Here is a 7,381-nt window from a genome sequence, read left to right as displayed (position 1 = left end):
AAAAAAAAAAAAATGAAACCAGGCACGGTCCTAAACTGCTGTGGATCTTCTTTCCCTCCCCTTCCTGGCACCTACTTATTGGTAGTGACTCTGGACCTGCTATTCTTTGTCAATCTAGCTTCCCACATGGGCACTTCATCCAGCAGTGGTCCCTCAATCTCCTGTGCCTTCTTCCCTGTACCTTTGCTTTGCCTAATCCTCCACAGGCTGGCATCAGGAAAAGAGCCTCCTGGCATTTCTGATCTCTCAATGCTGGAGTCTCTCTCTGGCTGCCCTTCTCCGTGGCTAGAAGTACCCAGCACGGGTCCCCTTTTACCAATCCAGACAAAGCATACACTTCAGAAATGCAACATGTTGCTGCGCACATCTGTGGTGGTCCTCCATTATCCTGAGGTAAGTAAAAGGAAGGATACCTCTCTTTTCAGCAGTTCCTCCTGCTTTAAAAAGGTTCCCTGAAAAAGATGAACAATGAATAGCAAGCAACTTGGGTAGAATTGTGATTGGTTGAATTTTCTTTATTCTTTTAAGAGCAGAGGTGATATAACTCAAAACAGTTGCTGCATCTGAGTTGAGATATCTATCCCTTATGGAAAACTTATTTCCAAATTAATTTCCTTTGAACCACCATACTTTACTCTGAGCTGACTTATTTGGGTGAATTGAAACTTTATTTCCAGTTTTGTTAACTGTGTAATTATTTTATACATATTCATCATAATACATAACATCTTTAATTTTCCCTAAGCCTGAGGAAGGGCACATGAGTCCAAAAGCTTTCATAGAAAAATAATTTTTTTGCAGTTTCTTAGTTGGTCTAATAAAATGTATCATCTCTGAACCAAGAGTTAGTTCTGCATTTCTTATTAAAACTTAAACGTTCCATTAATGTAATTTACATTGACCATAGACACTGAATGTGAGTGATTGTCACTTAATCATATGGAATAATAAAATATTATCTCTCTATATAGGAAAAACTGTATATTCAGAGATAAACTGAGCAGTAAAGGTGCCAAAATTTTTATTCACTTAACTTGCGAGTGGCTAAGAGAGGCACCCACTGTCTTTGTCAATAAAACGTTGAATTTGATATACTTCTGGAGAAGAAAAGAGCTTGCTCCTACAAATTCTTGTGGTTAGAAAGTTTAAACTTCACAGCAGGGATGAGTAGCAGGTGATTAACGTGGTAACTTTGTCAATACTACTAACACAATAATGTTTTGTTATAATATGCATTTCAAACTGAAATCTATTTCAGCAAGTGTATAATTATTGAATTGTATCTATATTTTGAGCAAAAATCAGTGAATGTCTCATTCATTGCATAATATTTTATTAAATGTCAGTATTTAATATGTTAACGTGCATCTTCAATTGGCATCCATTGATTGACTTTCTTGGGGCATCTTGTATCATTTCACCTTCTTCATATACTTGGAATAAAGTGGTAATATTTAAGAAGGAAAATGATGATTAGCAACAGCTACTATGTATTCAATAAATATACGGTCCAAGTCTTATATTCTGTCCTCCTTTTAAAAAGGTATCCATCTGTGTTAACACCTGAACATGAATTCTCCAAACAGATGGCAATACAGCACTAACTTAAATGGGCCAAGTGGTAATACTGTAAGAAACGACATGGAAAGCCCTTAAATCATGGCACTGCTTAGGTCAATGTGTGTTTCATTCAAATAAACCAATTACTAATTTTTTTTTAAGTTTCTTTTACAACAGTTCCCCATAGTGTGTGTGCTGCTGTTTAACAATGAGACTTTCTATATGTGTGCATCATAAAGGACAAATTGAAATAGTTCAAACATTTATTTCACATCTGAATACATAGTAAAAAAAAAATTATACTCGGTGCAGGAATACTGGTGTGTTGCTAATGCTTCCTGGTTGTGCCATTCCTTTCCTTGGACTGTGGATATCTTATTTGCATAAGTGCACAATGAATATGCAAATCTCCCTAGTCAAGCTATTATAATTTCTCTGTTCTGATTTGCTTCTGTCTGGAGTTTTCAAGATGTTTGTTAGCAGCTAAGATGGTAGTTTAATCTGTTCACTTGATTTAGCTGAAGCAGAAAAGCTTAAGTGAATGTGAAAGGGGGAAAATATCCAAAAGGAGAGAAAGTCAAAAAGAATGTGTGAAGTTAAACCTTTTCATTTATTTCATTCCATCCTCTCCTTCCTTTTTCAGTACAGGTCAGCAGAGATTTTATCCCAGAAAGACGATTGTATGTTTCTGCTTACACAGTTTTTCAGTGAGCGTGTCCAATGCCTCTGTCCCAATTTAGTCTCCAAATAATAGACTTGTCTTTTTGGGCCAAAAGGCCTTGATATATACAATTGGTGGGGGGTGGGGGGGAGAATGAGGAGAGTGAAGTCGAGATGAAGAAATAGAGGAAGACAGGATAGTTCTAAAAGACTTAAGCTTTTCCTTTTAAGAAGAGCTGATATAAAATAAAATGTCTACCAAGGGTCTGCTAACACAAATTTTCATTACATGAGTCAACATGAAAAATGCACCTTCTGATTATGGGAACAATACATATGCAGTTACAACTTAAGCTCAATGACTTCTATGAACCTGGCTGTCTTTTTCTGGTTGTGTTTTGAGTTGGTGAGGATCTTTTTCTTTTCTTTTCTTTTTCTCTTGCCAGATTTACTATTTCTAGCCTTTGCTTCAGTTAAAACTGTAGTTCACTTAAAGTTTCATCCTCTGTTGTACAACTCTGGGAAGGAGAGAAGGATTAGTTAATACCTGGGATACAGACGTGTTTGAGGTGGAATGGTGTGGAAATTAAAATACTCTTGTGTTTGATGGGACTAAGTGATGGATGTACAGAGTAATTTGTTATTCCCCAACTCTGTAGTCTTGGAATGATGATGTGGGACAGGAAAGGGGAAGAGACTTGCATAATCGCATACACATTTTGATGCTGTGTGCACAGAGGTATGAAGACAGAGTTTTTGGAAAGTGAGTGAACCCGTTGCAGCAGTGCTTGCTAAAGTACATTCATTTAACTTTCTTTGAGAACCTTGAGTCCCAACCCCACTACATTTGTCCTTTTAAGTTGATACTTCCTTATGTTGAAAGAGCAAAGCTCTCATTTTGGAGAGCTGCCATGAAGTTTTAATCACTTCTCTGTTCACATAGTTCTTCTTCTGCAGTGCTATATTGCCTAAATTAAATGGTCTTGGATTCATACCCATTGCCCTGCAGTTGAAGGATGCAGCATGCTGTGAAGCTTCATTTTTGATGGCCTGTAGGTGGATAGATATAACTTCCTTCACCATGTGCATAATTGCCTGAAATTACAAGTTGAGCAGAAGAAAATCTACGTAGAAGCATATACCTAGACTGTTAATAATCAAGGTTGCCACTGTGAGACAGCTACACCAGAATGCAGCTTAAAGATGAGTAGATACATGGTTGTCTTCAGTGATGCATTTTTTTTTTAGTTTCTGGAAGGCCAACAATTAACAACCGGGGTCCTTGGCCCTGTAGGCCTAGCGGCTGAGGGCCCCCTGTGGCAGGGCTGTGGAGAGCAGGGGGTTGTAGTGGGGCAGTGAGGGGCACTGGCAGAACCAGGGGACTGTTGTGGGGTGGGAGAGGGAGTAAGGGGCACTGGCATGGCTGTGGGGAGTGAGAGGCACTAGCAGAGCTGCAGGGCTGTGGCTTGGGAGTGAGGGGTCTGGGCCTGCATTCTATGAGCTAAGGGGGCAGGGGGGAAAGCTCTGATTTTTTCCATAATAAACCCAAAATCAAATACCAAAATGTATGGGTATTTAGAATTTTTTTTACAGTGATTGAGGCACTGGTAGGCTTGTAAATTTTAAAGCAATTTGGAAGTATATCAATAAAACATTGTGTTGAATTGATGCACACATACACGTGTGCGTGCACACGTGTATGTGTGCATGCATATGTATCAATTGAACACAATTTTTTTATTGATATACTATATAGTATGCCAATAATATAGGTCTTTATATATATAATATGAGTAGTATTACATTTCAATCTCAGATTTTGGGGGTTTTATCAGAGAATTTGTGATATTTTACATCGGAGATGACTAGGATCTGTGGTGATCAGAAAAAGGATTGGTGTGAAATGACTTTATAGGCTTATTGCCTATATCTCCTTGCTTATCAAAACTATAAAGTTGTTTGGAAAGTGTAGGACAGTTTAATTTCAATAGTAATTGCTTAAGTAAAAGTGATAAAAATATCTCAGTATTCCATAGATATTCAGGCTGCTGAATGTGGAAATGAATGCTTGTCCTCTAGTTATATCTCTTTCTTTCACTGTGGTTGAGAAAGTAGTAGTTTTAACTGGGCTTGTCTGAATTGCAACATAGTCTCTGTCATGTTCCAGATTTAGTGCACTATAGATAAATTCTTGATTGTGCAGTTTGTGCCACTGAACAAGACACTGCTTTATTCAGATGTCCCTGAGAATCCATGTTAAGCTAATGGAAAACGATGACACGCGTTCATTCAGAAACACACGAGTAAAAAAAAAAATTAAAAAAAAAAAAGGCTTAATTAATGTCTTAACCAGGTTTTAGTCTCAGGTCTTAAATCACCAGTATATCAGTAGAAAAAATCAATAATAAAATGAGGAAGCACCTATGAAACTAAATTCAGTGTAGCATTAAAAATGTGCACATCTTATCATACAAATCACAGAAAAATAGTTTAGTTTTTTTTCCCAAATGCTAGCCCAAACTAGGACTAATAGTACACTTTTTAAAGGGCCCCTTAATCCAGCCATTTTTAATCAGAGCATAGGCCATAGCTGAGTGATCAGCCTACATCATTTGTGCCACAAGGCACATGGGCAGCTTTTATTTGGCTTGTGGGAGGAGCAGAGAATACAGAAACAGGGCAGAAGGCAGAGCAAGAAATCAGGTAGGGAGAGGTGATTACAGTGGCACTGTTGGGGGAGGAGGGGAGGGATGTGAGGCTTACCTTATGACATGCCTACCAAAAAGTTATGCCCCCCTCTGGGCTGTCATGGGAGCAAAGATAGAAGAATAGAAGGGAAATATTTCTAGGATTATTATGGAACAAAGTTGCAAAGACTAGCTATTTCTCTGCAATGGAGGAAAAAAAAGCAATGGAGATCTTCAGCTTTGCCACTTGAAGGCCTACTGTTAAATTACAAAGAACTTACTTTTTTTGTTCAAAGCCAAACTTCACATTTGTCTCTGATAAAATTACTTTGGGTTAAAGCAAAGATGTTTTGTCAAATCTCTCATTATGATACAAGAGTAAAAGATTTTACATATTTCCCCATTATTTTCAGTGGAAATTCCAGCTCAGAATTGAAATCTAACGGATCATGCTCAAAATGAAAAATATTCAGATTGGTGTATGACACTTCCTTTATTCTTGGCAAGTACTAGTCTTTACTGATGCGGTTTTATTCTTTCCACTGTTTTGTCGCTTTGTAACAAGCATTTCAACAGTACAGGGTAAAGGTTGGTCTTTGGGACATAAGCATTTAACTAGGGTGCAGAGGACCTAGATTATGCCACAGGCATCCTGAGTGACCTTATGCAGGTCATGTAAATTTCCATTGTCTCAGTTCCTTGCCTGCAAAATATATTTCCTTTTGACCAAGTCTGTCTGTTTTGCTATTTACTGGTAATTCATAAAGTCAGCTGGACAGGAGCTTCATTCTCTGTCTATATAGCTCCTAGCACAAAGGAGTCCTCATTTCAGCTGCAGTTTAATCTGAAATGTTTCAGCACTGAGGTGGAGGAAATGATTTTATATGGGAGTAAAATTCTACCAATAGGAATTTTGTCACTGTGTTCAATAGTGCCAGGATTTAATCTGTGTTACGTTTTAAACTTGTAAAAGAAGGAAAGTATTAAAACATTTTGAAAGTATGGCAAATAAAATAAAAAAAAATGCAAATAGAACTTCTGCTGCATTACATATTCCAGGAACTATTTTTATATTATTACTTCATTGTGTTCTTAATCTTGAACTGAGTAAGATTTTCATGTGTCACCAAATAGTGTGGTGACCTTCATTAATAGTACATGAAACAGTCATACCGACTTGAGGATACATTTCATACTTGTAAGGGTCATGCTCCTATTCATGCAGTGCACAAGCTTGGAGATCTGATAGATAATTGCTTCATACAAACAATGAATTCCCCCAAAGGAATTTTATGCGACTCTAGAAATGGAGACTTTTATACTAACAGTTAATAAATCGCAACAGAAAATTCTTCCAAGTATAGCAAACATACATTTTTAAATCAGTATGCATTTTAAATTTAGAAAAATTAGAGATGACAGTCTGTTTAAAAAAATGAAAAGGCAAAGTTTTTCAAGTGATTTGAATATTTATGCATCAATTGTAAAATAAATAAATAAATAAATAAATAAATTACAAACAAACAAACCCCAAAAACCCAAATTAAAAAAAAAAAAACCCAAACAACCCTCTCCTCCTCCCCCTCCAAAAGCCTGGAATTGTGTGCCTTTCTCTCAGATTCGTACAAATACCCATTCTGGTTACTGAGTTCACTATTATAACCTTGTTTTTCAAGGGATATAATGTATTTTTGAAGTATGATGCTCTTTTTCCTTCAGGTCCACCTATCAAATACTAAAAATACAATGTCTTGCTTTTTGAAGTGCTTGTTTTCACATGCTATTCTTTCTCTTATAAGAAGTCCAATATGGTTTGCTTATTTAGCTGTAATTTGTTTTACCTTTCTAGAAGCAGCGTGTTCAAGCTGTGAAATTACTTTCAATGGTGAATTATTTTGCTTATTAAACTTTAAGAGTTATTTCTGTAACTTGACTAGCCACCTGTACATGAATGCTTGCAATTCTGTCCTTAACTATGGGACTAAGTGCAGCCACACAGTTCTACAGTCATAATGTCCTGGTGAGTAGCAGTTTGCTTAGGACTTCCCCCTAAGTGATGTTCAGAACGACAGGTACTGCAAGCTGCAGTTTAACAATGAGAGTTAAGAAGATTACTTTGCAGTGACTTTAAGATACTTAAACATTTTTAAAAAATGTACTCCCAAAATATTGTTCAGTGTGAAAATAAAATGTATCCTATGTCCATCTCAAGAGTGGATTATTTTAAGAAGAAGAAGATGGTTGTGATAGTTGAGATTAGGCAGAAAGCAGGGCAGGGGAGGAAGGGTACTTTAGACTGACTTGTTCAGAGAGACATGAGCTTAAGATGATGAAGAGAACGTGTCAACTATATTTGACAGAGACCTTCTGGTAATTCAGACCTACCTTGGAACTAGAGAGCTGAATGATTTTAAAGCAGGAAGGAGGAGAGCTTTCAAGGAAAAGAAATGTTTTTAAAAAGTTAACTAAAGTGT

Source organism: Gavialis gangeticus, unplaced genomic scaffold, assembly GCF_001723915.1.
Source record: "Gavialis gangeticus isolate Ggan-Ray unplaced genomic scaffold, GavGan_comp1, whole genome shotgun sequence".
Classification (NCBI taxonomy): domain Eukaryota; kingdom Metazoa; phylum Chordata; order Crocodylia; family Gavialidae; genus Gavialis; species Gavialis gangeticus.
This window is presented reverse-complemented; position numbering follows the sequence as displayed.